The 10,047-nt window shown below is 38.7% G+C and overlaps 1 pseudogene across 1 annotated transcript in view; it reads left to right on the top strand.

The window, feature by feature from the left end:
• The first annotated feature begins 1,334 nt into the window (after nt 1-1,334).
• The window catches only part of LOC308271062 (small ribosomal subunit protein uS5-like), a 52,620-nt pseudogene continuing 43,907 nt past the window's right edge, over nt 1,335-10,047 (top strand). The window contains exon 1 of the transcript in view: nt 1,335-1,376. The product of the transcript in view is annotated as a small ribosomal subunit protein uS5-like (transcript). The remainder of the gene's footprint in view (nt 1,377-10,047) is intronic.

Genomic DNA, 10,047 nt, shown 5'->3' with positions numbered 1-10,047 from the left:
TGACCTCCTTGTTCATGCTCACGGGAGTTTCTCTTCCATTTTCTAAAGTCCCTCTCAATCCAAGCATGGTGGTATACTACTGGAATCCCAATACTTGAGAGACTGAGACAGAAGAATCACAGGTTCAAGAACAGCCTCAAAAAGTAGTGAGATTCTCATCAATCTAGTGAGACATTTCAAAAGTAAAGATAAAATAGGGCTGGAGATGTAGCTCAGAGATAAAATGCCCCTGGATTCAATGCCATGTTTCAAAAATAAATAAATAGGGGAGATTCAAAATGGCAACTGAGGGACACAATACTTCTCAGTAGGTGAAATAAATAAAGTTCAACTACCTAGAAAGCAGCATCTTAACCAACAAAATAAATGTATCTCAGGAACCAAAACAGATCCAGGAACCTCAGAAGAAGGAATACAGAAACCCTGAACTGTGAGATCCACTGTAAAAAAAAAAAAAAAAGTTCGGGCATCGGACCTGCTGCAGACACAACCAGGCTGCCCACCAGCGCCAGCATGGGTTGCCAGCCCAAACCACAATCCCTGGACCTGACTGACATCACCATGGCAAAATAACCCAAGAGTTTGAAAATGGACTTAGAGCTCCAACATCTTAAGCAGCAAGCGACATCCGAGTCAGAAGCCTGTGTGCTCACCAAAGACGGGACCACAGCGGCACAGTGAGTCCTCCAGACACCTGGATAAAGGAAGCCAGGTATTTGAGTGCGTCCAGGGAAGCTGTGGGTCTTTAGCATAAGCCCCAGGTCCAGCAATAGGCCTGGGCATCTGTCCCCTGCCCCAGGATTCAGCACTATCCTTGTGCACCCTGCCCCCCCAGGACCCACGCTAGTTGTCTGTGCCACCCACACCCCTAGACTCAGTGCTTACCTTGTGTACATAGCCCAGGTGCCCTGCCCAAGCCCAAGCGCTAACCTCGGGGACCCTGCCTGCTCCCCGGCTGGCAATAGCTGAGTTCGGCCCACCCACACCCGGAGACCAGGAACTATCCTTGGGCCCCCAGCCCATGCACCAGGTCCAGTACTAGCCTTGTATGCCCACCCCACACCCTGGGACCTAGCGTTACCCTCATGCATCCTGCCTGAGCCAGAGACCACTGCTAGACCCTGTGCTATGCCTGCACCCCCGGCCGTCTATGCCCGCCTTGCACCCCGACCTACCTCTGGATGGCTGTGCTCGTCCTGCAGTTGGAGATTCGGCTCTAGTCTAGAGCGCCCAGCCCGTGCCCTAGGTCGGGCTGTTGCCCTGTGCACCCTGCCCGAGCCCAGGACCAGGCACTAGGCATCTGCGCCCACCCGCGCCTGGGGCCAGTGATAGCCATGTACCCAGCCCAGGCCCTGGGAACTGACATCACTCTGGCAGTAATTGTGTGTGCCCAGGGACCCTACAGCAACTCTTTGCCTAGAGTGCATCTTGGGACCCCATGGGCTAGCCCAGTTAGAATTTCCAGAGACACAGGAAAAGTCATCAAGATGCAATACCAGCACAGGGCCTCAGGGGGAAGTTCCAAGACTACTTTGGATATCCTCCACCCCTGGTAGGGAAGCACAGGGCTGAGTCTAGGGTGGAGAGTGCAGAGGCACTGACTATAGGTTGGAAATACACAGAACCCAGGACTTGTACAGAATTTATTAACAGTGACACCAGATGCCCTGACACCTAAACCCAAAACTGTCAAAAAAAAAAAAAGAAAGGTGTCCAAATACCCAGAGAGTGGCTTAAGAAGCTGACAATAGAGTACAGAGCAAATTAAGAGACACTGGATTATACTCTGAAAGCTACCACAGCAATCAGACATTCAAGTATTATATGGACCCAACCCCATATTAGGATATTAGGACTGTTTTTTTGTTTTTTTTTTTTGTTATTGTTTTGTTTTTTACCCTTCTTTCTTTTATTTGGTTATTTTTTATATATTTGATAGCTTGCTTTGTTTTCTGGTCTCACTGTCACTAGTTCTTTTTATTTTATTTTATTCTTGTTCTTTTTTCCTCTTTCTTATTCTTTTTTATTTCTTTTTCCTCTTTCGGTGGGTTTTTTTTTATCTTTGATTATATAATAGTTAGCTTTTGTATCTTGTGTTGATACTTTATTTGTGTTTGTTTGTTCCTCCCACCACCCCTCTTACAAACTTCCCCACTCTTACCTATTTACTCTCTTCCCTCAAAACTTTTTCCCATATTATATCTTCTTGTTTAATATTCAACTTATTTCATATCTCTATACTTAAATACTAACTAGAAGAGTCCTACTATTTAACTCTCTCTCATTCTCAACAAGATATTACCTCATCATACTTAAATTCTTACTGAACCTAAACATATCCTCTATCTAAGCCAACTCCTTATTTACTTTTTCTTTCTCCACCTCCCTCTCTCATATCTTTTCACCATTCTACTTGGCTTGTTCCACATTTATCTGAGGTCTTTTTGTTTTTTCATTATAGAGCTATTTACATTTCAGTAAAAAGAAAAAAAATTACAAAATTTTAGACCTAGATAAATCCTTTGAACTCTTAAATTTTAAACATTTAACTTCAGAAAAGGAACTGTTTCATAGAATCTAGTCTCTGAATGGAAATGGTGGTTCTGTATGGGTGTAAAGTCTTATGACAATTCATAGTTCTTAAATTATTCTCTATAAATTTTTATCTAAAATCAGCACCCTTGTTTCAGGAAAACATATTTTGGAATAGTTAAATATAATATTATCATATTTCTACCACTATAACAAAATCCCTGACACTAGATATTTATAAAATAAAAAAAGATTTACTTGGCTCATGCCAAGTACAAGTTCAAGATCAGATAATACTACTGGTTTGGGGCCATCAATGATGATATCACATCATGGTGAGAGTGTGTGGCAGAGAAAACCAACAACATCATCATCTGGGAGTAGAGAGGGAGGATAGATGGGATTACACAGTCGATTAGAGGGCATCTTCTCAGTGACCTGAGTTTCTTCCATAATGGACATGTCCTCAAGGTCCATCGCAATTCCCAATACAAACATTGTGGGACCAAGCCTTTACATGTGATTAAAACCATAGAAAATATCAATTTATTTATTAGAAACAAATCAGTACTTATGTACTCATCAGATTTTCCCCCTTTTTATTATTGGTGCATTGTAATCATGTATCTTAATGAGGTAGAAGATATCAGAGGCACACATGCACACATCACTCATTTAGCCCTTCCCCAATTCCCACTCCACTCCCTCTCCCTCCCTCATCCTCCTGTTCAGCTTAATGATTGACTTTGATGTGACTCATCTGCTTTAAAACAGAGTTGCTGCTTACATGGCACCCATGCAAAAGGAAGAAAAAAAATGCCCCTTTGGGATCTTTGCAAGTGTCTGTCAAGCTAAAATTATGCTAAAAACCTAGAGTTGACTTTGAAAATTAATCATCTGAATATGAATGATATTTTCTGAATTCCAGGAAACTTCTGTTCCCTTACCTGCAAAAAAAGATGAGGTAAGAACACAGACTTCATTAGATCACTGCAAGAATTAAATTAAATAATAAATGCATACAAATTAGCATAAATCTGACAGACACTTAACGAGAGAAAAATCAGTGTTTGCTGTTATTACTAACAAAACCTCAGAGGTATTTATCCCTTCCCTTCCCACTCACTTGTTTCCCTATTTTTGGAATCTGCAGGGAGTGTTAGCCATAATGTCAAATATCTCCAGGCCTTTCCACCCATGAGAAGAATGATAAAGACAAGTAATATACATCAGATTGATCATCATTCATGGTGCATGTTTGGCTGTCAGTCTGTTTGTCAATGCATAATTTGAATTGCATATTACATGATGGAGGATCATTAAGGAAAAACTTCACAAGGAAACAAATGTTATAATATATTTTAAATATTAAAATAGACTTCAAGCCATAGCTTTTATTCACTGTACAGCTGAACCTTAAATACTCTAGATGCAATTTAATAGACATCTGTTATAAATTATTATGCTTCAAGGAGTTAAGAAAATGAGAGAAAATCTGAGGTCAGTATTTATCCCAAAGAGTGTTAAATCATGCTGTAAATAACATCAACAGAAAAATACTTCAATTATATACACATGTTATGAGTGAGAAATATATGGAGACTTTTATCATAGGTATAAATTTTTTAAATCTGTCAGTTTAAAATTTTAAGACTATTTTATTAGGGGATAAAATTTGGGAACTTTAAGAAAATCTTTGTTATTTGCCCTTAGCACAAAAATTATAAAATAAAATTTGCATATGCTATTATATATGACCAGAAAACCAAACCTCTTTTTTTTTATATTAGACTGAGTCTTCTATATTGCCTGAAAATAGAAGAAACAAGCCTTAATTTTTTAGGCTAAAGGTGTGTGCATTTAATTATGTATTAACACCTTTAAAAGAAAGAAAATGGACTAGTTAAGATTTAGGACTTGTTCTACATCATGAAGTTCTTAGGGGAAAATGAATCTGAGAAAAATACTGTTATGTCTTTTCCAGTGTGAATAGAAAGGAAAGGTGAGGAGAGGAGAGGAGAGGAGAGGAGAGGAGAGGAGAGGAGAGGAGAGGAGAGGAGAGGAGAGGAGAGGAAAGGATATTTGGAAACACATTAGTTATACTCCCAGTAACTAAGAACTTAAAAGGATGGAGGTGGAGCCAGTGTGGGTGGTTTTCACACATGAAACTTATTGAACAAGTCTCATTGTTCTACTAGGAAATGATTTGAGGGGCGGGTGGTGTCTGGCAGTCAAAAATCCCATCCTTGTAAATTCTTACATACTGGGAGTATAACTAAAGTGTTTTACAATTCTTCTTCTCCCCTCCCTTTTCTTCCCCTTTACTCTTCTCTCCCCTCTCCCTCTCTTTCCTTCTTCCTCTCCTTCTTCTTCCTCTCCTTCTTCTTCTTCTTCTCCTTCTTCTTCTTCTTCTTCTTCTTCTTCTTCTTCTTCTTCTTCTTCTTCTTCTTCTTCTTCTTCTCCTTCTTCTTCTTCTTTTCTCTCTCTCTCTCTCTCTCTCTCTCTCTCTCTCTCTCTCTCTCTCTCTCTTCTCTCTCTCTCTCTCTCTCTCTCTCTCTCTCTCTCTCTCTCTCTCTGTGTGCACATGTGTGAACTCAAACCTCCTCCTCATTTTCTCTTCCATTCCTATCTCTCTGGTGCAATATAGTGGAATAGTGCAGTTTGTATTTTTTAATTAATTCTGTGCAGTGAGCTGATATGCAGTGCAGTGATTTAAAACTTTGATTCCAGAGCCAGACAGCCTGCATTGAACCCCATCTCTACCATTTATTAGGTATGGACTCTGGTGATTTACTTAACCTCTCTAGGCCTCAGTTTTCTGATCTGGAAAATGGTGATAAAAATAGCATTCTCTCAGATGAGTGTTGTGAAGATTAAGTGAGTTAATATTTATAAATATTTTAAACAGTTCCTAATTCTCTGCAGTTATTATTCATTACTGCAGAGATTTCTTACTATTGGTTTCATGCTTTATAAGCCTGAATCACCCATGAGAGAAGAATCAGGCAGTATGTACAATCTATGTGGTGCAAATTTGACAAAGAAAATGGATCTCCGAAACTCCACAACCAAGAGTCTGTCCCTGCATTTTGTAGATTGCTTCCCATGAAGCAACCTTAATGTGAAAAGTGTCAGAAGGAGCCTAGAGAAGCCTGCTAGAGAGAGGGGCGGGGTGGCTTGCCAAAAGGACTTAAATTTATTTACCTTTAGTTCATTATGCATGAGTTAGACAAAGTATCTTGTTATAATTGGCAGAATACTGCACCCCTTTACCCAGAAGGAAATGTCCACATCCTACATCCCGCACCTGGAAAGGAGTTAACCTTACAGGTATAAGGAGTTTTGCAAGTGTGTTAAATAATTTTCAAATGAGATTATCTTGGATGATCTGTTTATTCCAAATGTAATCACAAGTGTTCTAACAAGTAAAAGAAGGTCATTTTGGATTTTTGTTTGTTTGTTTGTTTGTTTGTTTGTTTGTTTGTTTGGTGGTACTGGGGTTCCTGGAAGCCCTTCTACCTCTGGCTGGCTACACTCCCATGGGCTACACTCCCAGACCTATTTTTATACTTTTTTAAAATGTGGAAACAGGGTCTCTTAAGCCAGGGCAGCTAGCTTCAAACCTGTGCAATACTCCTGTCTCTGCCTCCCAAGCATGGGGATTACAAGCGTTTGCCACCACGCCTGGCAAAGAGGGTCATTTTGAAGATGATTTACTGCTGGTTTTGGAGCTGGAGGAAGGTGCCTACAAGTCACAGAATCAGTACAACTTCTAAAAGCTGGACCACCTGGTAGGTGTGTGTGTGTGGCAGGGGCAGGACAGACTGATGCCTAATTCACTTCTAGAGCCAACAGAAGAAAATGTAGCCCTACCAGTACCGTGTTTTTGCTCCATGAGAAATGTGGTAGGCTTCTAAACTATTAAACCCTAGGTGATCTGAGAGTGGAACTACATATATGGAATCCTAGTACTTGGTAGGCTGAGACAGGAGGATCTCAGCTTTGAGGAGAGCCTCAGTAATGTAGTGAGACTTTGTAGTGAGACACAGCAAGGAATTGACTAGCGACCAGCATTTTCTGCTCCAGGTAAATATTTCCTGATATATGCTTCATAAAGACCTGAAACTCTTGTTTATTTCAAGGAAGGAGCAAGGGGACTAAAAACAACTGAGGTGGGACTTTAGTAGGAACCCTGAGATTTATATAATGAACTCCAATTCTGAAGAACAAATCCAACTTTTCTGGGCAATTTAGCAAGATATTGGTTCAGAATAAAATATAAAACTCTGGGGATGAAACCCAGAAATAGAATACTAGGTGCAATCCCCTGTGCAAAAAAATAATAATAATAATACAAGGTGACAACTTTATGTGGTTTTAAGACAATAATTTGATATTGAAACAATAAAAAGTATGTTTCTACATAATTTTTTTTCACCAAGAGACACTCAAAGTATCATCAATATATTTGACTTCTTTGAAGTCACTAAAATACTACAGCATAAGGCCAAGTGGGTTAGAGAGGTGTCAACATTTGCTCAGCCTGCATTCTGCCAACTCCACACATCTCTTGTCAGTCTCCTCTCCTAAACTATCAAAAAAAAAAAGATTCAACCCATTTTTAAGATTTGGTTGAAACTTAGTTATGCATAGGTATTAGAATATTTACATTGGTTTTCATAAAGAAAGCTCTGCTTCTTCTAGCATGAGAAGAGTAAGCATTTTGAAACCATAAAGTTCTCCTAACTTTATCATCTTTCAAGGCCAAGGTTGTCTAAGGAGAATTGCATTCTTTTTCTTTTTTTTTTAACTCACTTGCACCTTAAATGGTATTGCAAGATCTCTAATCAACTTTCTTCCTATAACTCTGCCTATAACTTCAGCCAGTAGTTCAGTAGTGAACTAAACTGATATCTTAGGTCATTGCTCAGCCCACCATAGCAGAATACGTGGCCCTAAGAATGCACTGACATTGATCCCTTTCCTTTTACACATTGCTCTACATTTGAGTCTGTCCCCTGGCCTCTGAGCTACACAGCAGGGCCTTGATTAGCGACCACCATTTTCTGCTCCAGGTAAATATTTCCTGATATATGCTTCATAAAGACCTCAAACTCTTGTTTCTTTCAAGGAAGGAGTAAGGGTACTAAAAACAACTGAGGTGGGACTTTAGTAGGAACCCTGAGAAATATATAATGAACTCCAGTTCTGAAGAACAAATCCAATTTCTCTGTCTTCTATCAGTGAGACTGTTAGCTTTTTTGTGATGATTTTATTCAACTCATTGCAACACAAATTGATTGAGACCTTACTCTGGGTAAAGAATAATTATAATTAACTTGGACGTGGTATTAGGGAAACTGTGGATATTTGTGTTGATGACAGATACTAAAAAATTAACAAAATTAGAAGGGAAAGCCTAAAAAATTGCTATGGTGGAATAAGAGTAATACTAATTACAGTAATTTATGGGAACTGCTTATCGCTAATACCTAATTATTATGCAGCACAATCATGATTATGCATGCCATCAAATGTGTGTATGAAGAACTTTGCTGTGTGTTGTATTAAGTTGCATTCAAACAATGCCCAATTCTCATAATGTGTTACATTTGCAGTGATTTGTCATCCCTTCACAATTTTTTTTTAAAAATAGAAAAAATGCAATAGTCCACAAATGAAGTAGCTTGGTTCTTTCCTAGCAGGGAAACTAAAAATTGATTAGTGCACTTGATTTTCTAAATGAGTCTCCTATCATTGCTAACAAGAAATGGAGTATGCCTTTTTTTCTTCCCAATCTTTCTTGTAAATAATTTTAATTTCTCTTTTATAGCATCCTATTCTGAAGTAAATGCAGCTCTTAGAGTCTCATTATCCTGATAGTCGGCAGAAGGGTTGAGATAGATAGAGTCAAACCAGTCCTATTTGGGTAGGCCAATTGATCCAGTCATTTGTAGATTGTATGTCAATCAGTTAATCAAGAGGACAGTATCCATTTACCTCAGAGTTCAGTTAAAACAGCAAAATAAGAAAGTATTAATGTCTCTGTGGTTGAACTCTTCACAACGTGGCATTTATCTCTCGACAGAAACTTCTGGTATGAAAGGATTTGGAAATAAAGAACAGCCTCAATTCTTCAGAATTGAATTCTGACTCTACTCATTCTTTCACCCACAAAGAATTAGAAATCAGTGTGTTTCAGGCACTGCACTGCACATTTGCAATGTAGAGATTTATACTTAATTCCCCAGAAAACTTTTGTGGAGAGTAGGAGTTTCTTTGAGGTGTACACATATTGCAGCAAAGCTGCCTCTACTTCGTTCATGAACATAAACTACTTGTATACACAAGAAAATAAGCATGGACAATTAACTTTTGAAGGCTTAAAATGAAACAAAGCTGAATACATTAAAAATCAGGCAAATGTATACATGCCCCATCTTCCCACAGCACACCCTTTAATTCAACACCATTGCCAACTTCTGGGTTCAGAGATACAACAGCCTATGCTGCCATTAACTATATGTTCTGTTTCATGAATACAACTTCATTAGTACCAGCACATAAAATATTTGGGAAATAAGGTGCATGGCTATAAAATAATGCATATTCTATTTGAATTTCTATGGCCAGTTCCTGTAAACTACAGTTCTACCCCATTCTTTATCCTCTGCATTCCCAAACCTTTCACTAATATGTAGTCTACAGGTTCCCATCAATGTCTGTTTTCACTCATGGGCTCATGAAAATGAACCCCCTGAGGTAAAATTCCTACCATACTTTTATTTCTCATAGGAATATAATTCCTATAAATTCTAGAACATTCCTTCACATTATGCTAGTAATTAATGTCTCTGTGGTTGAACTCTTCACAACGTGGCATTTATCTCTCTTTGAGGTGTACACATTTTTAATCCAGTACTTGGGAGGCTGAAACAGAATTGCCAGTTTGAGGGCAATCTGGGCAGACTAATTAGACAGTTTCAAAATAAGAAAAAAATAAAAATGGCTGGGTATAGCTCAGAGGTATAACTCTACCTTAGGTTTGATTCCTAGTTTCACAAATAAATAAATTAAATAAATAAAAACCTTCAGAACAAACTTAATTATGCATCTCAGGGGTTTCCTTTAGCTGGCCCTTCCACTATGACTTTTATGACCTACGCTTTATCCTTTCCTTAAAACACTGCTCCACCCTTCCTCCTGTTTATAACTGAAAACTGGCTTTCATAGCTGATGAGGAGAGTTAACTTTCTTGTAATGACTGCACTAAAAACCATTTCTCCCACTAAGAGCCAAGGTGAGCAAAATAGTTGTATCTATTCAATTCTCATCATTTTTATTGCTGTTACTCATGGCCCTGTAATTATTATGATGTGTCTGAGGGTGAATATCCATGATATCATATCACTATTTTGGTGGTGCATTTGCCACTAGGTGGCTGATTATTGATGCTTTACTATATTTCAATAACAATCCTCATTTAAAGTTTGTAACATTCACTTATTTAGACTC

This window comes from Muscardinus avellanarius (assembly GCF_963383645.1).
Source record: "Muscardinus avellanarius genome assembly, chromosome: 12".
Classification (NCBI taxonomy): domain Eukaryota; kingdom Metazoa; phylum Chordata; class Mammalia; order Rodentia; family Gliridae; genus Muscardinus; species Muscardinus avellanarius.
This window is presented reverse-complemented; position numbering and strand designations above follow the sequence as displayed.